At 37.3% G+C, this 23,090-nt stretch overlaps 1 pseudogene; it reads right to left on the bottom strand.

Moving 5' to 3' along the window:
• Positions 1-23,090, bottom strand: part of LOC119775265 — a 37,612-nt pseudogene that overhangs the window by 2,539 nt on the left and 11,983 nt on the right.

The following is a 23,090-nucleotide window of genomic DNA, read 5'->3' as shown; positions in this document are numbered from 1 at the left end:
TAGAGAGAAATGATCAGAAAATTGCTGGAAGTTCCATACATTAAAATAACTAATTAACCATGTCATAATAAGGTATACACATTGAAGGAAACTAATCTTATTGTAGAATGTAAACATAAAAGCCATTGAACTAGTGTTTAACTAGTAAATATCAGATGTCTGATTGCAAGTAAACACAACACAGAATGATCTAAGAGCCAAGCTCCCCCTCCCTAATCTGTTCTGCCAGTAGCAAGGGAGCACATATAAATGATAAATCAGTCTTAGACACGAGAGTAAAAGTAAGTCAAACAGGGATATATAAGGGCTAATGTTTAAAGGGTATTGTTGCCACAAAGACCTAACATTTAAAGTTTAAAGCCAGGGAACATCGGGTGGCATTGCAAAGTGTGAAAAAAAATCTAACTAAATATGTGCATATAGATATGATTTTCTATTCTTATGTGACATAGGTCCATGAATTTGTGAGAGTGGGAAATGTTCAGCTGCTGGTTTACCAGCTAGAAGACACTTTGATTGAAACTGCCTTGAGACCTCGAATGTCGGGTGAAAACTGCTGTATGGTCCAAATTGGATGTATTTTAATTGATTCAGTCATTAATCAAAAATGAAAGTAATTTAAAAACACTGCTGTCAAAGATCATTTGATGATAAATAATAACAAAACACAATCAAATAATAATAAAAGGATTGTTAATTACAAAGCATCTAATTAGGGAATTAGAAAATGGAGAGACAGGAATAGAGTTCATCTAGTTTTCAGTATCTATAGTATGGAGCAGTGAAATTACAAACCGTACTTATGAAAAATTACAACAATGAATTGGATAAAATTTGATGGATTTCTGTGACAGAATTGTCTGATGAAAACGGGGCTATAATCCCCAAAGGAAATGTTTGGCAGGACAACAACGCTGAGCACTTCAAACTCTGTGAAACATAGTGCTGGCAGCATCATTCTGTGGGGAAACCTTTGTTTGGTTAGAACTGGGTTATTTTGCCAAGCTTGATCAGATTTAATATAGCTGATTATAAGTCATCGGTTCTGGAATCTTTAGATGTCTGCAAGGTAGCTAAAGGTAAAGAAGGATTTTGTTTTTTAACATCATAGCCCAAGCATAAATTCAAATCGACAAAAAGAATAGTTTCCCCTTTAATAAGCAATGAGCAGCTTAAAATCTGAGCCCTAAACTAACTTAAACAGACATCTTTAAAGGAATAGTACACCCAAAACATGATTAGCCTTCATTTTCTACTCACCCCCATGCTGAACAACACCCTGGAGTACTTTTTTGATATCTCAAATGCATCTGGAGATCTGGGAGGCTTCTTGCTGTCTGCTGACATTCAAATAATGGAGGTCTACGGTGCCCGAGACAGAAAGGTCCATAAAAGTCCACAAAAAACGTGTCAATATTCCTCCATACTGCTCGTCCAATGTATTCCAAGTGTCCTGAGTGGGTAGCATCCAGAATTTACTCGAAACGAAGTCATTTAGAATGTTTTTAGAGCATAAACAGTAGTGTATAGGATTTCCTGAAAGCGCGCACCTGCGCGTTCAGGACGCTACGGCAGACCAAACCAGATGAAAGTGCGCATTCAGTGTCTGCTCTGCCGATAATGCAAGCGTAGAAGAAGAAATGTGCTGTTTACCTGTGCAAAGAAAGAAACAACGAAAGAAAAATGTCTGAGGACTTCAGTGTTGAGGAAGAGCATGAGTTCTTTGCCGAGCTGAATGCGCACTTTCATCTGGTTTGGTCTGCCGCGGTTTCCGTAGACTCGTGAACGCGCTTTTAGGAAATCCTATACACTACTGTTTATGCTCTAAAAACATTCTAAATGACTTCGTTTCGAGTAAATTCTGGATGCTACCCACTCAGGACACTTGGAATACATTGGACGAGCAGTATGGAGGAATATTGACACGTTTTTTGTGGACTTTTATGGACCTTTCTGCCTCGGGCGCCATAGACCTCCATTATTTGAATGTCAGCAGACAGCAAGAAGCCTCCCAGATCTCCAGATGCATTTGAGATATCAAAAAAGTACTCCAGAGTGTTGTTCAGCATGGGGGTGAGTAGAAAATGAAGGCTAATCATATTTTGGGTGTACTATTCCTTTAAGCAGAGCTTTGTAGATGATCTCACAGTCTTTTAGATAAAGAATCTTAAAAGGTGTAGATGAATATTGTCAGATCAAAATATAGGATACATACAGCCTCCTTATTAGTTCAATATAGAAACTTAGTTAATCAAAACAATTAAATTTTAATATAATTTCCCAGGTGAACAAATTATCTTTTTTCTTTGTTAAACTTTATATTACAATTATGAAAGCTTGGAGTACTCAACTCTCACCAATTGGCTGACAAAAACATGCCAACCTTCCTTCAATCCAACACAGATAATCACTTTTAGATGGATGGACATATCAAACAGCATCAATGTCATGTTAGAGATTATTTTTTTTAACAGCTGGAAATAGCTTATTATGGTTTAATTTCTTCCAAACAAGCTAATATCTTAACCGAACACTTTGGAGATCTGCCATTAGTAACAAAATTAAATTCATATTGCAAAATTCCTCGTGAAAAATTAACATCAGAAGAAGCAAAAATTAAAGAGAGCACTGTGTGGGTAAAAATGTCTTTAACCTCTTAACATCCACCTCATTTTGGGTAATCCTCGCCTATTTTGCATACCCAAATGGAAAAGCGAATAACTCAGGAACTCTAAGCCCAAATTACATGTGCAATACTTTATTTGAAAGGTAACACCCTCTAAAATTGGATGACTAGAACACAGACCAACCTGCATCAGTTAAAACATGACTTAAAGTTGGGGCTTTTTATTCTTGGAAATGATAGGTCATTTTTGAACAGCAGAAATAAAGACATTCTTGAGAAAAAGCAGGTTTTATTGTGCTATATTTGTTCTACATAATGTCAACCACAAATGTAGAGACTTTCAGACCTCTAGCTATAACAGCTCCAGAGATGTGGGGATTGGAACTTTTGGTGTCAGCTTGGAGCTCCGCGCAATGGTGGTAAAAAGCTGGTAAAAAGTTTAACGGTGGAATTTTATGCATTCTGAATTATTACCCCCACTTAAGGTCAACCAGGTGTCCGGCGACCTGGTGGTTCTTAAGACCTTCACCTACAATGTTTTTCTCTTACTAGGAGTAGAAAAATATTTTTAAGGAGTTCAGTTGTTTTTCCATTAAGATGTTTTTGAGTTCCTCATGTTAAGAATCCATTGTTTTTTTTAGATCCATCGCATTTTCCCTCCTAAAAATAAAGCTTGTAGCTGCTGTTTGACCTAATGCTTATTTTTTTACAGGCCTTTAACCAACAGAACACAGCGAGAAAGGAAATGGATGGGGACCTCTGGAGGTTCAGAATACCTATTCCACATTGGAGCCCAGTCCACCCTTACTAGACCCATCAGCAGAATCACATACTTCTCCATTTTGACAGCTGCACACTTATCTGCACTGCAGACCATAGTATCCATTTGTAAAGTCACTAAAGCTATTGGTATGTTCAGTCCTCAAACACTCACATGGAGCACAGGGCCAAAGGCCATCATGTTTATTTAACCAACAGTTCATTAAGGAGACAGTACACTAGCCTAATTTGGCGCTGATATAAAAGAAAAATCATGTTTCTTTGGGTAATTTAGTGTCCGGAAAACAATAAGTAAGACATCTTTGATTCTCCTGTTTATTTATTTTCATGCTTGCCAAATTCAGTGACACGGAACACAGAGAATGAGCTACTTCTAGGTTTCTGTAAACATTCAACAAGAGCAACTTAAGCGGTGGTACGTTAAAGTACATGCAGGAGGCTAAGGAGGAGAACATTTAGCCCAAGTAGAACTGGAAACCCCCCATCTGCAATCCTGCTGAATTGCTGATAAAAGGAGAGATTAAGAAAACCCAGCTCAGCCTCCTGTTTCCCGGGAATAAAAGCCCTGTGATCATGAGAGGCCGTACTCTGAGGAAATGGAGAATTTGTTCCTTAAATATACAGTGAAAAATGTTGAAAACTACACCCTCATTTTGCTGCTTGTTTGTCGGTCTCTTGTCGGGTCTCTCGTTTCCAAAGAACTCTCATTAAAGCCAATGGTTTCAAATGATGCATGTCCGCCTCAGTGGTGAGGCTCTGTTTACTCATGAGAATAGTAAAAGATAAAAGGCAGAAGAAAAGCCTGGGTTGAAATCGGTGACATGGTTTGACTCAAAGTTAAACAATGAGTTGTCTCTTGTGACTTCATAGAAGGACATATCTTCTTGTCCGTGATCTTTGGTAAACTGCAAATACCCATGTGCCATTTGATATTTTGGAAACTGAACTAACTTTTCTAAACAACTATACATCAGCATATGACTTGATTAATCTAACACATTAATGTTTGAGTTTAAGTTTCCAATGTTGGCATGTTCTCCCAATCATTCCAGGGCCACATATACGCATCTCAGTTACTGGATGGCACATCCCTCCTTCCCCACAGTAACATCGTTTTGCACAATTCTTCCCAAGGTTTTCATTAGCACAACATGCAAAAATTAAGGTTTTTATCCATTTTAAGGGGTTTCTTCTGTGTTATCAGCTATTTATAACAAAAAAAAAAAAAAAAACACCTGCTAAAAGAGGAAGAGGAACACTTGGGATAAAATTTTTTATCAAGATGATCACTTTAGTTTATATTTCTTCCAGAACTGCAGTTCGCTCCGATGTAGTCAGGTGGACAGTAGCATGTTCTGAAGTCACACAAACCCCTATTGACACAGATGCACTGGACTTGCAGTTTGGCCCAAATGAACAAAGCTCGACATCCTTGAGGCCAAACAGAGCAACAAATCACAAATGCCAGGGTATTTTGTTGGGATTTTATACATTAGACCTATTAATTTATATGCAACTGTAAGAGGTTTGGTCCACAAATGCTTTTACAGCAGTGATTTTACTATTCTACAAAAGGCATTCATGCATTATCTATTGATCTTCAATTCATGTGTGACAATCTAACATTAAGTACACGGTTGTGCACCCCACAGATTAAAGGAGGCAAACACCACTGGAGATGTATTTGCTCTTTACCTAAATGTATGTATGGGATACAATAACCATGTGGAAGAACTTTGGTTAAATGGCACTAAAATCTCACCTTTTAAACATAAACTAAAACCCACCATTTCCACCTTTAGAATAGAGGTGGCAGCATTTTGCGGTGAAGATATCTGTCTGACAATTTTTGTGTAATTACTGACAAAAATTTGCCTGAAAGGCAGCTTAAACAGCATAACATCAATTATTTTTCTTTTTTTTAAGGATTGTAGCTTCAAATAGTTGCTGTATAGTAGTGCATGTTAGACCAGCATTAATATTATTAATATATTAAAAAACAATTTTCATTTCTATGAGTTTTTGTTTTAGTTTCAGTAGGAGAGCGGACAAAGGGTAGGGAAATATATGATATTGGTAAAAATTAATTTTAGACAGTATTGATATAGGCTATCGACACTGGCTCAGATTTTCATATAGAGGTAACCCTGCATCTCTATATTAATTTTTGTATGTGAAATATAGAAATATGTGAAACAATGTAAAGAAAATAAGTGAGCATAATGAAAGAAATGGAAAGAGAAGCTGCCCTGGTATAATGACTTTACAACAAAAGTATTTGCAAAAACAATGGCTACTTAAGAAAAAAAAACAGTAATAGTCTAGTCTTAATTCAATTCAGTTCATTTCAGTTTATTATATACCAAATTCATAACACAAGTCATCTCAAGGCACTTTACAGTTCAACCAGATCATACAGTCAAATTGATTCAAAGTTTTCTATGTAAGGAAAACCAGTTGATTGCATCGACTCATTGACTCAAATACAATCCCTCACACTAAGCATGCTTGTAGCGACAGTGGAGAGGAAAAACTCCCTTTTAACAGGAAGAAACCTCCAGCAGAACCAGGCTCAGTGTGAGCGGCCATCTGCTGAGGCCGACTGGGGTTCAAGGAAACAACATTAGTACAACAATGTTTTTATTTAGGAGAGAAAGTAAGGAGAAATTCTTGTGTGGCTATACATTGGAGGACTAACACACAAACACCTTACATACAGATTCAAAAGTGCTATTTAACTAGCTATAGAAGCAAATTAATGTTTTTACTTCCAAAGATTTTATGCATTACCTTGTGCTAGTCTATCACAAAACATCCCATTAGAATACATGAATATAGTGTGAAAATAGTGTGAAAGTTGATACATCGCCTGCTTGTCATGTTTCTTATTAACAGGGTTTTAGTAAATAAAAAAAAGTAAATAAAATATGAAAATGATTGGATTTGATGTCACATTATTAGTATCATACTCACTGAGCTCACAACATGGCCCGTAGAAGCTAGATAAGCAGCTTCATTTCCCTGTGACTGGGTCACGATGATCTCGGGGCCCGGAGCATCGGCAAAGATGGCACAGAATGGGATGACACAACCATAAATATCCAGCATGACATCTATGTGAGCAAAACGCCATAGAAGGCCTCTCTTTAAATGCAGATTAGCAATGTCATTTACAATATCATTAGGTTATTTTTAGGCACAGGTGCTTTGTTTCAACTTCGCACCCTACTAGAATCTTACATTTGCATTTAAGATTCATTCAAATAAAATAAAAGCAACAAGTAAAACACCAGCAGAGTAAACAACCACGTAGTCCAGCTTTGCATAGTTTAGCAGAAAAGACCTTAAGTGTGCACACATTCAGCAGTTTGTGGGAACAAAGACGCGTGCCATTTCCCTTTCCTCCCTCAGATAATTCTGTGAACAGAGCAAGGCATTCAGCACTTGAGTGGTAACAAACCCAACACTCCCAGTAACTTTCCCTGGTGCCCAAACCCGGCCGGACATGCAGGGACATTCTTTCACACACCCTCTGCACGCCTATCTGCATGTATACACTCATCACAATAATGAATGAAGTCCCCTGACAATCCGTCATAGTGACCAAGATGAATCTGTGAACCAAGCATGTTTTTCGGGTGAAACTGCAACACTCGGCTACTCGGTCAGGCAGCAGCAGCAGCAGGCAGCGTGGGGGACAGATAAGAAAGAACTCCAGACTAAAGAGGCAATTACAGCGCTGTCATTATGCATGTCTGCCTTCCAAAAGCCCTTATCCGCCGCCGAGGAGACAAAAACAATGCCTTCTGTTTTACTTGGCAACCGGTGTGTAACATTTATCAGATGTCGAGGGAGTGTGTGAGGAAAGGAGGGGGGTTGAAGGAGCAGTGAGAGTCGTGAAGCTGCTCGTATACAGCCCTACAGGGTATGGTATAAATAATGAAACATTCTCATACAGTCCTGTGATAGTGAGGGTCTCACGTAGAGGTGGAGTGCATTTCCTAGAATGGAGTAAACTGTAAACTTTCCCAGGAGCAGGAGAAAAGAAGGGGAATTTTAATCAGTAAGAAATGGGCAAACTGACAGCTACTCACCTTGCCACTGAAGATAAATGTATTTTGCTGATGTTGGTGTTTTGTTTTGTTTTTCTGTTCTTAATTTTCTCACATCCAGACCCTGTCAGTCCAGCTGGGCAGCCACTGCTCCCCGTTTTGTGGTGACAGTACACCCCAGCCTGGCACTGACACAACTAGAGACAGGAAGGGCCATAGAACCCAGGAAGGCAGGCTGACCGTCCACAAAGAGGAACCTAATAAGTTCAGCAAAATGTTCCGTTTCACTCAGTCACTTACACTCATGTACAAACACACTCACATTTTTCACACCTGGCTCCTCTCCAGCCTGGCCAACACTCACAGCGACCCGTCACATGGTGGCAACTGGAACTGTGGGTTTAGTAGTACCGTCGCTCGCAGCGCTCCCCAATGAATCCCTTAGAGCAGATTTTAAACAAAAACACAGGCATTTAATCTGAATATATTCAGCTGTTACACAAGAAATGCAAGCAGAGGTTCAGACTTGAGCTGAAAGGCTTTTTTCCATGCTCTTCTCTGCCAAAAAATAGGTTCTAAATTCACCTGACTAATAGCGCTCTTCAATCCAGACAGGTGAACAAAGACGTTGTCACATCTCCCTCCATTTAAACATCCTCATGTCCGTGTGCAGTTCTCACCATAGTTTCCTTCTTCATATTCTGTAAGGGTAAAAATGTTTTGGTATAACGTTCATCTCCAAAAATCATTTTGTCATGCATAACAAGAATGTGTTATTGTTTGGATCTGATCATACAGACATTTGTTAGAACCCTGTTTCTTAAACTGTCCTGAAGGACTAGCTACAGATTGAGGAAAAAGTTAAATAAAAAAAAATAGAGCTTTAAACATATGCAGTTTAGAGAAAATAACTACAATGCTCTTTCACTGCTAAATTTGTTCTTTATACATAAGCTGTGTGTTTTTCTTTGTACAAAACTTTATCACCAAAGCAAATTCCTTGTATTTCTGAAATGCTATTTGGTAATAAAGCTATTCTGATAGCAAAGGTATGCATACTTCTAAGACTGGACCACATTTTAGCTTTACAAACACCATGTTGTGCATTTTACTAGTAATAGAAGTGATGAAGCAACAGGAAGATGGGAAGATTATTGCTTATGGAGTGGGAGGTGAGCATACTGAAAGCAGAAAACTGCTGCACCATACACAATACAACCAATATAAGCATTTCATTACACTCTAGTAATCCTAAATTAAACTTTGTGCCACAAATTTAAATTGAAAGTTCAATATCGGTAAATAGAGTCCAATATCATCTTATTCTCAGCTAAAGTGAGGCGCTGAAGGCCTTAGAGGACGTTGCTGAGGAACATTATGAAGGTCATGTAACTCACAAGAAAAGGGATGGACTAAGTTGTGGAATAGTTTAATATAAAGTTAAAAAATAGTATGTTTAACTTTCAAGATCAAACAGTGAACTAACCTTGGTCATATCAATGATAGAATGAGACCTCACTGGCTATTCCGCTATAGATGGAGTCAGCGCTGCAACACCATAGTAAATCTACTGAAACAAATGATGGTGTCTGTTCAATGTTAAACCTTTTATAAGGACATTACATCAAAGTTGGATCAGCCTGTAGTGTGTTTTTCCACTTTAATTTTAATCCAGAACTCAATTGGTTGATAAATTTGATTTCAATTGATAATTTTTGTGTGATTTTGTTGTCAGCACATTCAACGTTGAACAGAATGAGAATAAGAAAATTTAAGTCATTCAGATCTAAGCTGTGTTATTTGAGTGTTTCCTATTTTTTTTAAAGTACTGTATAATTTAAAGACAATTGACAATTATATTTTTACAGCACTTCCTGACTTAAAAAAGGTTTATCTATTGGATACTGTACAAATTTTTCAAGCTTTCCATACATTTATTGAGCTTTGTTAGTTAGCTTACTTGAGTTTGCAGCAAAAAGCAAGCTGAAAAACATCTAGCAAAATGATTGTAACAAAACATTGAGAGTACATGCTACCATGTTGAAAATATTTGTACAGATGAGACCAAAATTGAACATCTTTTGCCTATGTTCGCAATAAACTGCAATGTCGGGTGGAAAATTTACACTGCAAATATTCCTGAATACATCATCACAACTCGAAAAAAATATATAGTGGCAGCATTATGCTGTGGTGTTGAAGAAGAAAGGGAAAACATTTTACTCTTATGATTCCCTGCGCCTGCAATGGACTGGTGACCTGTCCAGGGTGTACCCTGCCTCTCGTTCGTAAACAGCTTGAGATAGGAACCAGCACCCCTCGCGACCCCACTTGGGATTAAGTGTGTCAGAAGATAAATGGATGTATGGATGGATTCCCTGCGCAAAGCTGATAAAAAAGTATTCCCCAAAGTCTTGTAGCTGAGATTACCAAAAACTTGGTCTAAAGCTAATCTTACAGGGAGACAAGAATGTATAAAGATTCTTATGTATCCCATTCCTTTCACTTCAAATCATGTAGGCTTTTGTGTTTTCACATAAAAATCCTTTCACATATTCATAAATATATACCTTTATAAGGCTGTAATGTCACAAATTGGGGAAAAAGTTAGAGGAAAATTTGTTTTCCAGACATTTTTCTAAATCTCCCAATAAATCACATTTTTGCTGCTAAAACAAAGACATTTCAACACAGGCTGAAATTTAAAAGTCTATGTAAAAGTAGAGTTAATCCTCTAAAAATAACTAAAAGTGTTAAATACTCAAGAGCGGACACTGGATTCCTATCCAACCGTCTGCACAGCCTTATTTTCCTGTGATATAGTCACAACTGGCTTCGCTCTGACACTCACAAGTCTGACTGCAATTTTCCCCAAATTGACCATGTGTGTATTCTGATCATGCAAAACATAAGTATGTGTAAAATTAAAATAATCTATAAGAAATCTCTAAAAAACGACACTGAATGTCCTCTTTAGCCGTGTCAGTTAGGAATAAAAGCATAGCTAACAAAAAGCATTACATTTACTACTTAAAAAAGCAAAATGAGCAAATGGCAAAGATTGATCATTAACTCATATTAGTGGCTTTCTGCTGACTCTAACTCTGATAGCTGAAACCACAAAATTACTGCGGAAAGAGCAAAGCCCTGAATAAAGTTGCAGAATCACAGACTAAGAATTTTAGTGGGCAATTCACTGGCTTCATTAAAATAAAGGCATGACATCCTCAAGAAACTTCAGCATGAAAACACTTATTGGTTAGCTGCTAAAAGACTCTTCCAACTTATGTTCTCTCTTTCCTGATTCTGATCTCTGCATACATGTGGGTGCATTTATCCAGAATAGACCTCAATTAAACTCCGGGTGCCAGAGGGCATCTCGTCCTCCCTTCTCTCTCCTCCCTTACCCATCCCTAAAAAAGTCATCGGCAATGTCTCATTATGTAGATAATTGTTCACAAACACATCTTAGTTGTGTTTAAGGAGAGGATGTCGTGAAGGGCCGCAGCGAGGGCCTCCCTCACACCCCGTTTTAATGATGTGGCTTCGATTACCCAGAATGCAGTGTGGTCCTGCCCAGCCGGCGGTGCACAGGCAGGCTCCTGTGATGTGGTGGCAGCGGGCAGCGTTCCTGTACTCGCACATCTGGCCACAGTCAGGACCGTAAAAGCTGTCCGGGCACGCTGTGGGCCCGAGATAAAACATCCGACTGGTTACTGGCACCATCACAAAAGAGGAAAGAAAAAGGTTTAAAAGCCAGCTTTTTTCACATACTTCCTTCTACCACCTCTTACTCTTCTCCTCCTACTTTCCCTCTCAGCACAGCCATCTCCCAAAAAATACCAATATCAAATTGCAGAACCACGTTGCGGTGGCAGCTGAGTGCCTGCGTTCGTTAAGTGAGCCCCTGTCCCCCACATGTGTGGTGGATCTGGGCCACATCAAAGTTTATGATGGATCAGAGGCCTTTCCCCTCCTTTCTGGAGAGTAAAGAGGGCACGAAAAGCCGGTAAAGAGAGCACCTGCTGTGTCCACAGGCCCCTCAAACACACGGTAAAACAAAGCCTGATTACTGTTCTCCACAAACACACCTTAATGCTGCAGCAGAAACACCCAGATGCCAGGATGAGGGTCTGCTTCCCATTCTAAGTTAAGTCTAAAGAGATTTTTCAAGGGAGCACACAGTCAAGTGGCACTCAAAGAGTTTGCTAAACATGATTTTACTCACTCAGTAGCAATATGACAAAAATCACTGATTCCATTGTTTGATCTAAAAATCATAGTAAATGACAATGATTATCTTCTAAATGAAAATTAGACTGAATTTATATGCCACTATAGTTGTACTAACCACTTTAAGCGAGTTTCAATAAAGCCACATTCCATCCAATCACTCTCTCCAACCTGCACACATTCATATACTGATGCACACACTTGTAGGAAACTTGGGGTTAAGTGCCTTGCTCAGGGGCACATCAAAATGTGACAGGAAGAAGCTAAAATCGAACCTACGACTTTTGGATTGAAAGACAAAAAAACAGGCAGAGAGCGACCGTTTTGCTGCTTCGACAATTCAAACTTGCAGACCAGTAAAAAAAAACATTAAGTAAACTTTCCCTTTGGTGTATGAGTTTAATGTTTGTGGTCAAGGATGTTTATTAGCAAGGTATATACAGGACCATGCAAGAGTTCAATTCAAGTTAAAAATTATAGTGTACTATAACAACTTTATTTATGAAGCTCTTTATGCACCGACAGGACCAAAGTGCTGTACACAATCATAAAATACAATGCAATTATAAAATAGAAAAGATAGAATCTAAAATACACAATAATATACAGACACAATGAAACGAAGTGAAAGTTCTCAGACTGTGCCAAAAGCCAAAGAAAAAAGATGGGTCTTAAGAAGAGACTTAAAAACCAAGGAAGATCATTCCATAGCTTGGGAGCTGCCATGGAATAAATCATATGCATACAATTAATATGGCAAATAATAAGGGCTCCAATTCTGAAAGGTTCTAAATTCATTTCCGTTTTCAAAATCCATATGACGCAGTATCTGAGGTAAGTATTGAATCTGAATTGGGATTAGACTAGCTTTGATCCAGTGGAACTTTCAGAGTTGGCAAAACTCTGATCTTTATCTTAAGCCTTCAACTTGTATGTTAGATCTAGTTACAACCAAGCTATTTAAGGAAGTATTCCCTCTTACTGTAAATTTATCTAAAATTCTCGGGAAAGAAGATGTCAAATATGTTTGTGATCACTTACACCATAATGAGCTTTAGCATGAGTTTTAATCTTTAGAGCTCATCATAGCACCGAAACAGCTCTGGATAAAGTCACTAATAATATTCTCATGGCCTCAGATAATGAACTTGTATCTGTACTTGTCCTGTTGGATCTCAGTGCTGCATTCAACACAGATAATCATAATATTCTTTTAGAAAGATTTAAATATATTGTAGGAATAAAAGGAACAAAATTAGACTAGTTTAAATCTGATTTATCTGACTGATTTCCATTTGCTAACGTTTATGATAAATCTTCCTCATGCTCCAGGGTTACCTGTAGAGAACCACAGGGATCATTGCTAGGACCAATTCTCTTTACTATATATATGCTCCCTATTGGTAGAATTATTAGACAGCATGTAATTAATTTCCACTCTTATGCTGATGATACTCAGCTATATCTGTCTATAGATCCAGATGAAGTTAACCCCTTACTTAGACTACAGACATGTCTTGAAGTCATAAAAACCTGGATGACTCTTAACTTTCTGCTTCTGAATGCAGACAAACAGAAGTTATAGTATTTGGACCAGAGTCTTTGAAAAAAAAGCTGATTAGTCAGTCACTTCATCTGGATGGGATTAAATTAATCTTAAATAATAAAGTAAGAAATCTTGTGTTATTTTTGATCAGTCAAAAACAGAGGGCCACTAACACTGACACTGGTTCTGCTGAAGATTTTCCTCCTATTAAAAGGGAGCTTTCCTCTCCACTGTCACTACAAGCATGCTTGGTATGAGGGATTGATTTTGAGTCAATAAGTCGAAGCAATCAGCTGTTTATCCTTAGATAGAAACTTTGAACCAATCTGACTGTGTGATCTGGCTGAATTGTCTCTGTAAAGTGCATTGAGATGCTATGTGTTGTGAATTGGTGCTATAAAAATAAACTGAATTAAATTCATTTAATACTTTGATCCACCTTTGGATTAAAACCTCAAGCCACAATTTCAGCCACCTATCTTTAGGCTCATTGTTAGGGTTGATGAGAAATGTCTGTGCACAGCCCTTTTCAGATCTCTCAGCAGATTTTCACTTGGATTAAAGTCTGAACTCTGGCTTGATAGATCCAGGACATTTACCGGTACAAAGGATTTTTTAAAGCCACTCCTTTGAGATCTTGACTCTGTGCTCTTGGTGGTTGCCCCAGTTTGAGATAAAGAATACTCTGAAGGAGGTGTAAATCTCTCTGTGAACAGTTGTATTGATTTTTTCCTCTGTCCTCTCCAGACTCTCAGTTCCTGTGGCCAAAAATATCCTCAAATCATGATGCTGCCACCACCATGCTTCACTGTAGCGATGGTATTTGGCTTTATAGTAAGATGTGCCTTGTTTCCTCCAAACATGACTGGAATTCTCACCAAAGGGCTCAACCTGTCTTATTAGACTAAAGATTTTGTTTTTTTCTCATGTGCAGATATCCATCCAGGTGCCTTTTGGAAAACTCAACACAGGGTGTCATCTGTCTCTTATTAAGGAGTGGCTTTCATCTGGCCGCTCAGCCATAAAGGCTTCATTGGCAGATTGCTGCAGAGATGGTGGAGCTCTGGCAAGGTGTCGATGGGTTCTTGGTCGGCTCCCTGGCCAAAAGTGTTGTAGTTGGATGTGTGTATATATTATATAAAACTGTAACTGGAGCGTGTAACAAAAGTAATTTCCCTCTGGGATTATTAAAGTATTTCTGATTCTGATTCTGAATCCCAATTACTCTGGGGTCTGTGATTGTTCCATTGATGAATGATTTAGTTTTATTCAGTCTTTTGAGCCTTTAAGTATTTCTGAACTTCCCCTTATTTTTGCATCAAGAAATGCTTTTTCAGAAGTCTACAGACAGTTACTATGACGTTATGCTCAATGTTTGCACTCTCATATGCATTGTTTGTTGTTTGGGATCCAGTAATATACAGACATGTGCATACCTTTCCTTATCACATCCATTTACCGTACCTAAAATCCCCATATGTGGAATTCATGTAAATTGTAAAAACATTTAAATGATAATCAGTAGATACACTTTGCTCCTCAGCTCAGTTTTTAGCTGTAAGACAAAGTTTTTTTTTTGTTTTTTTTACATGTATGATATTTTTTAGGTTTCTATTTGTAATACATTTGCAACAATCTCACATTGTGATATTGAGTTATCTGTTGAACTTTGAGTAGATATATATTTTTAATACCATATGAAACAAGAATGTAGCATAGCTAATTTTGGACAAAGTACGGCACTGTGAATATTTTACAGATGCACTGTAATATCATCGGAAAACATATAATGTCCTTTGTTACCAACATTTGGACCAGTCTGGCTCTTACAATATAACAAATAAGGACACTTAATCAAATCATATTTAATTCTTTTGGTTGATTTGATATACTGGAATCATACTGCTGCATTTCCCTACAGTTGACTAGTAGTAGGTTATGGAGCCTCATTTTAGATTATTGGTAGTCTAAGTCAGTGATTCCCCAACCAGAGTTACTTGTACCTAGTTGTCCAGGTGGTTGCAAGGGGTACATGAAAATATGACGAGGCAATTAGTGACCCATCAGAACCCCCTAACGACCATTAACACCCCACATGTGACCACCTTGGGCAATCCAGTAGAAGAGATAAAAGCAGCCTTTTGTCTCCCCTTGTTCTTTATAACAACTACAGTATATTAATCCTAGTGCTACCTACTACTTGTTTGTCTCTAGTAGCCAAATGTCTTCTAGAAAACTTCACATCCAGTTGTCTAGACTGAAATTTTTCAAGCTTATTTAATGTATAAAAGTTACAGTAGGAACAATTTCATTTTAAAAATTGGCTAGTATATCAGTATTGGCACATTCCAGTTTCAGATTAATGTAATAGCTTTCTTGCATTCATTATGTTCCTTGTGCTCAATTGCCAAAATCTAGTGCTAAAAGAATGAAACAGTGGTGAACTGTTGATAATGTAATGTAGTGATTCCCAACCGGGGGTACTCGTACCTCTAGTGGTCCGGGAGTGCATTGCAAGGGGTACATGGAAATATTTTGTTTTATAGGTAGTAAAATAAAATGGGGCTTTGTGAGGACCCAATTGAAAAATTAAAGAAGCTTTTATCAATCAAAGGGAACGTTTTTCTTATGTGTTTGATTTTACCTTCAGCTTTGACACACGTCAAAACCAAGCAGAGTGAAAGGCTGGATGTAGAGAACAGCCTGGGATCAACAGTTTTTCACACTGACCTATCAGAGCTCATCAAAGCAAGATCAGGTGTCTTGATGAAAACAAAGTAAAACTAAATAATTCAGTCTTACTGTAAAATTTGTTCTGTATTCCGTTCCCAAGTCATCAAGTTCCTCAGAGAAGTTACTCAGAGGAGCTCCAGATTTAAGTACAGTTTTATAATATGATTTTATTTTGTATTTATTTCGATTCCTACCAACTTCAAGGCAACATATTTATTGTGGGTTTTTTTTTTTTGTTTGAGATGGAAATCATAGAATTCTTAAGAATTAAATGCTATAATTAAAAGATTAAGTGAAGTCATTTTTATTTGATAATCAGTTATTGTATGTTCTACTTTTGGACAATCATCAATATTTTTGACTGATAGGGGAACTCATGGTAAGTCAAAATGTCAAAGGTTTACACAAGTCAACAAAGGTTGGTAACCACTGGGCTTTGTGAGTATAAAAAGTCCAACATATATCACCTTGATGGGTACAAAATGATGCATAGTTGGTATTGAACAAAGGTGGTTCTATTAAAAACTTATGTTTGCAAGCATAAAAAAATATGTAAAATTAAGACATGTTGAAGGGGCAGGGTGACACATTTCCTTAGTTTCATAATTTCAATTGCAGCATCTGAACCTGAGAAAAACTTTGCCCTAGTTCCCAAAAAAATATCCTCTTTCTTTATTGTCCGATAGCTCCATCCATTTCTCCTCACTCTCTTACCTCAAGGGCTTAAACTTGTGAAAGCATCTTTCCTGCTCAGCAGTTTCTTCCCTGGTCACTGCTGTGTTCCCACGCTGACAGCATGACGTCTTCGCCTGTCTCAGAAGTGGTTAGGCAGCAGTTTTACTGAAGCTGGCCCACTGAGGATGCTGTCATCTTAAAACAGCTGTACATTAAATTAGCGGTAGGAAAATGGACACTTTATTGTCTGTTTATTGTCTGGACTGCGTTTGACACCATGGCAACAAGGAGAAGATTACTCTTTTATATTTATTTACCAATTCTACAGTGGCTCAGTAGATTAATTTATGAACATTAATCCTGAAACACATTCTCTATGTTCAATCCTTAAATATAGTTGATGATGTATATCATTTTTATTTGCCAGCAGGGGGCGGCAAGTATTCATATTCACAGCAGGTCACCACTATAGCCTCTGATTTAGAGCATTGACACATAGGCGTAGTGTTTATAAATATAGACTCTTCCCTATGATTCTTTGTTTATAGGTAGGAACAGATGTTTCAGCCAAAATCCACACACACACACCCCTCCACACACACACACACACCCTACACATCATTGAAAGACTCCATCTCTTGACTAAATGAGCTCTTTAAGACAGCAGGATTATTTCCAGATCCCTGGTTGTGTAAGAGCCACTGCTGTCAGCCTATAAAGAAGGTCCAGGGACCACACAACCAGCGAAAGCACACCACAGAAACAGAGCGGATAGATAGAATAAAGAATAAAACTTCCTGGTGCAATTCAGCGCCTAAACAACAAGTAAACAAGTAAGAATCATGCGGATGTTTCAAAGTGCTTTCAGCCAGAGCTTTTTCTTCTGGAAACAAAAGACCATTTTGAGGAAAAGATCAAAGACCAAGAGCAGCTTGATCCAAGGTAGTTGTACTTGGAGAAATGGAGTTTTACTATATTAGAGAGAATAAATGCCTTTTTTATATATATATAAAAAGGGCTGAAAATTTTCCTATCAACACCAGTACCACAAAAATTTGTTTGGCTAAGTTTCATGGGATCTAAGAGACATTTTTAAGCTAAAGCACTCTTTACATTTAATTGTACTTGTGGTAAATCATAGTAAAAATGTGTGCTTTACTGCATCATCATTTGACAAACATTATTTAAAATATTTTGACCTCCAACTTCAAATGTTGAATCCAAAGAAAATCCCATGCTGAAATACAAACATAATTATAGATGTTACAAGAAGACACCATTTCTAAAATATCGGATATAATGAATTTAATTACATCTTTTTTTTTACTTTTTTTGTTTTTTTACAAAATGACAGATTTAAAAAAAAAAAGAGTCTAGGAATTTATCATTTAGTCGACTTTTAAATGTACTTCTTTAACTGGATTCATCGAGTCTGACGTTTTGTTTTGAAGCAAAAACGAAAAACAGCAAACAGACAAATATTTTAAGGAAAAAATATTTTTTTCCTTCAATCACAAATGTCAATTTGGTCAGTTAAACTTATGAACTTTAAAACTGGAATCAATCCCTTTGGTCAGAGGAGACGGCTATTGAGCCTTTTCTAAACAAATGCTCGCCATAGGCCCTGGATAAGTTTGAGAGCATGGCATCATTAGTTATTTTATGACATAATACAGTAAAAGCAGGAACCCATTTGTGGAGATTCACAAGAATCAATGGGATATAAACTGCAGGTGAGGCACAAATCTTTTCAGGATATTGTTTTGTCACATGATAAACGTGCAGCAGTGAATAAAAGTACATCAGAGAGGGACAGACTGACATTCTGCAGTGGGAACACAAATTCAGTGCAAGGTATTGCATGTGTTTAAATCATGTCTATTACTCTCTTTGTTTCACTTTCTGTATTTGGTTTGTATTATAGTCTGGTTGTTTTTTCACTGCATGGAAAACAGCACCAATGATCTACCTCAACAGAACCAAGACTGTTGTTTAAATCTAACAAAATTTTTTCGATGCCTTCTGCAGAACTCAGATGAGCTTTTGCATCCTTCTGAACAATGCAGGAAATCCGACTGTACAAACCCTGGTCCACTTTAAGTGAAACAAACAGCACTGCTCTGAAAGCAGGCTAGAAGATGTCCTACTTTCAGAAAGATGGAAAGCTCAAAGCTTTGACAGCAGATACTGTATGACAAAAAAGCTCATGGCTACACATGATTCATGTAAAATATATGCACCAATGCAGATTTATGTTTCTTACTAATTAAATAAAGTCAAATTAAAGATCAGATTTTCTTTAAATTTTTATGTGCAGGAAAAAAAAGACAAACATCTATTTTTAGGTTATTTATTACATCCAACATACAGCTTCACATGGGGTTCCAATCATTGTGAAAGATGAGTAAATATGAAGACTGCCCAAGTACAATGAAACTCTTCATACACGAGGCACAAATGTTGAGGAAATGAACTAAGGAGATCTGGATCTTCTCAAAGATCAGGCCCATTCCTGTCTCCTCCTTGAAAGAAGAGGCCCTGCAGAAGACCAAGAAACTGGACACCTCTGTTTAAACATTAAGAAAATGAAATCTGGTCAGACCGATAGCTGCATTTCCACAGCAGCATCCAATCAGTGATGACTGCATGCAAGGCCATCAGACTGTTATGACTAGAGAAGTAAGGCTCTGTTCAAGGGTGACATACCCATGATTTAAGCAGGCCTGACCAGGGATGGGGTATGAATTTCATTGGCTAGTACTGAACTCACAGTAAATCTTTTGGTCTGTAATAACACACAGCCACTTCAAGCCAAAGGACTATAATCAAGAATAAATCTGTTACATGGCTGAAATTCTTGGACTGTTCAAGTTCAGGACAAACACGGCGATGATGAGATGAAAAGTTGCATGAAAAGTTTTACACAGTTCATCTGTTCCAGAATGACTAGTACAAATTGCATTTTGGGATCTGTGTGGTTTTAAAATGGTTTCAGTTAAGAAATCGCATGGGCAGGCTGGTGATTCATTGTATCAACAAGCCTGTGGCAAAAATTAAATAGTAATAAAGAAGTGTCCTACAGCTCCCTCTAGTGTATTTAGAGTATATTTTTTATGATGGAACTCTGGTTCTAGAACTAAAGTCCTTTAAACAGAGTTTCTACCTTAGAGATTAATGGATCACAACCCAACACATGGCAAAGTCAGCTAATATAGATACTAACAGAGCAAAAATAGTTATAAAAAATAAATTTTTATTTAATATACTCCTTTTTAAAATTACAGTAGGTTTCAAATTTGTAATGCAACCTAAAATGATAATGAGCAAGGTAGCTTGGACTTATAGTTTAAATATATTTGTTAAACATCACCGCTACCAGTGTTGTTGCTGTTGCTCTTTTTGCTTGTTGCTCTTTTGTTTTCCATGTGCCCTTTTGCAGGAGCTCCTATAGGTTCCCTACCTGGATTGCTCACAAGGAACAGATTTTTATTTTTTAAGACAAAGAAGCTGGTTTTATGGTTTTGTTGTCTTTTTTCTTATTCTGTGCATAGGATTTATTTCCTCTCCACTGCTTTTCTGTCTTTCTTTGTCTCTCTGTCACGTTCAGAATTATCAGTCCCGTTAAAATTTGGTAACAAAATGATAAATAAAGTAGTTTTGGGGACTCAAGGGGAGCTCACCACCAAAGTCTCCCTTGACAAAGCACATTACTTCAGTTTGGCACGGCACTCAGATTTTAGTTCTGCTGCTATAATGCTGAACAGCACAAAAAAAAGAGAGAGATGTTTTAAATTAAAGTAAAAGCCATAATATTTAATTGGTTGTGATGATTAAAGCAGCAGGTTCCTAGTTAATACGATATGAGAAGATAGACATGATACAAGTCATTCGTCTGCCCCTTCAAAGTCAAGCTACAAGACACTTTTAAATATCATAGGGTTTTTTTTTCATAGTTTAACCAATGAACTAACAACATTAATACTGAAAAAGACAACTGAGGACTCTGAAAAAAGATGAAGACAAGACTACATCTACCAAAGTGAATGTAGAAATAAAACAAGACCATAATTTTCTTTGGAAAGATATCTACTGAATTAAGTTGGTATTTGATATCAACCAAATATAGGCACCCATTGGAAATAAAAACCTGATAGTAACAATGAGGCATAGAATTGGAAGTATGGTGGTTTGGGGATGGGGATGCTGTGCAACAGCTGGAACTAACCAGCTCAACATCTTTGAATCCACCCAGAATTCTACTGTATTTTAGAAAGAGAGAGAGCTTCTGGAAAATATGAGCCGATATATGATGGAATTAAAGCTGATGCATAACTGAAGCCTGCAAGATGAAAATTACCCCAAAACATTTCAGGATCTCCAACAGGGACTGACTGAGAACTGTAAAAACCAAAAAACAATTCAGTTCCATATCCAGCTCAATGCTCAAAATTTTTTTACTTCACATTTAGAAATACATCATACTGAAGGTTAGACTGGGGGGAGAGTTGCCCTCAAACTTACATTATTTTTAAAAGATAAATGGTGCTTAATATTTTAACAAGACACACAATCGCAACCGTGACTTTGAAACCTGTAGACATGAAGGATGATAAAAACACCGACTTTTTCCAAGAAAATCCAGGGGAGCAGATGCAGGCATCTTTTACATGATCACAGAGGGTTCCATTCTGACTCTGACACATTTACAATTTGTGCACTATTTTGAGCAGGCAGAGAGGAATCAATTTACAAAGAATATCTAAATACAAAGATGAAGAAAAAAAATGCAACAATTATTAATTTCAGCTTAGATAATGCTATTGTTGTTAAATGTGCAAATTAAGAGTCGGGTTAAAAGATGCATTAACTATATTTATCCCCCAGGTGGCGGCATTCACTAAATGGTTTGAGGCTGTAGCATTGCCACTAAAATTCTTTTTCTCCTTACAGAAGTCTCTAGTGTAGCTTGCATCACACAAACACTAACAGCTGACTGGGTCACAGCCAGTGTATCTGGCACTGACACCTTTTGATGTAGCCTTAGCCCCAGAAACCAGCTTCACAGTTAGGCAACAAGTTATAATGTACTAATGGTTTTTGTTCAAATAAATTTGCTTTTTTTAATTATTATTCTGCCAGATTTGTATTTTTTATTAATCGCATTCTTACTTGTTGCCCAATCGTCGCCCATTTTTCCAGGAGGGCAGATGTAGTGGGCATTCTTTGAGCCACAGCTGGCATCAGGATGACAAGAACATTGCATAAGACATCTGGATCTGTAGTGCTCTGCTGCGGTGCCAAATAGAGCATCAGATAACAGATGTATTCATATTTTAAATACCAACAGGGGACATTTTTCTGTCTTTTATTTGTTACTTTGTGTGAACCCCAAATCCCAATCAACTTCAACACTTTTACTAAGGAACAATATTTCATTGGGAGTAAAACTCAATTAAATACTGATAGTGTGTATACACTACAGGAAAACATTTAGCGTCTATTAAATTGTGCAGAAAATTTAGCAAAATTTAGAAAAAGAGGAAAAAAATTTTTGCCAACAAGCTAAATTATCATGGTATTTGGGAGTTCACAAACCAAAAAATTGCATCATGTATGACTCCAGCTTAAATCGTTCAAGTCCGCAGCAAAACAATCATGTTGCAGTATTATGTTTGACAGTAAGATGTGAAGAAAGCTAGAACAACTAAGCCTACAGCCGAACCCCCACCCCAAAAAAAAAACATGGCAGCAAGGACCTAAAAGTGGCTGCTAATATTGCATCTGTGTTGTCAGACTCCATAATTTTATTTTAGAAAGAGGAAAAATAAGAGCAAAAATGTACGTTTTTTTGTTTTTTTCAGACTCAATATTTCATCAGTGTTTGCCGGAAAGAGTAGAAGAAGTCAAATTGCCTTCCACTTAGGATGCAAATTCAAAAACTTTCTAATTTGGGCTTGACAACTTTACTTCTACTCTACACCTTTTAGCTTCACATTGTGGAGCCTTTTTGTAACAATAAAAGTAAAATATTATCAGGGTTGTCAAGTCATGCTTTTATCAATGCAGCAAAGCAGGAATAATTTATAATTGTGCAATCATCTTACATGTTTTAATATGCAAGCATTTGAAGGTAAGTCAGGGCAAATTTTGTTTTCAGGGACAAAAAGGACAGTGTACACTATAGGGACAAATATTTTGTATATATTGCTTTGTTCAAAAATGGTCATATGGGTTATTCTATTTTGATACAGGTATACATTAGTAGATCACTATTCCGCTTTGAGCAAGTTACAGTGGCTCCTTCCTTGGATTGGGCCACACAGGCCTGTCTTTGAGTTCCCTTCTGCATTGGTAAGCTTTACAGCATTTTCCCAACCTTTTTTGGCTTGTGTACCCCTTAGGGCATCTTTTCTTACCCTCAGTAACTCTCTCAGTCAAAAATATT

Source organism: Cyprinodon tularosa, unplaced genomic scaffold (assembly GCF_016077235.1).
Source record: "Cyprinodon tularosa strain WSP-4 unplaced genomic scaffold, ASM1607723v1 ctg86, whole genome shotgun sequence".
Lineage (NCBI taxonomy): Eukaryota > Metazoa > Chordata > Actinopteri > Cyprinodontiformes > Cyprinodontidae > Cyprinodon > Cyprinodon tularosa.
Note: the sequence above shows the minus strand (reverse complement) of the source record. Positions and strands in the feature narration are given on the sequence as shown.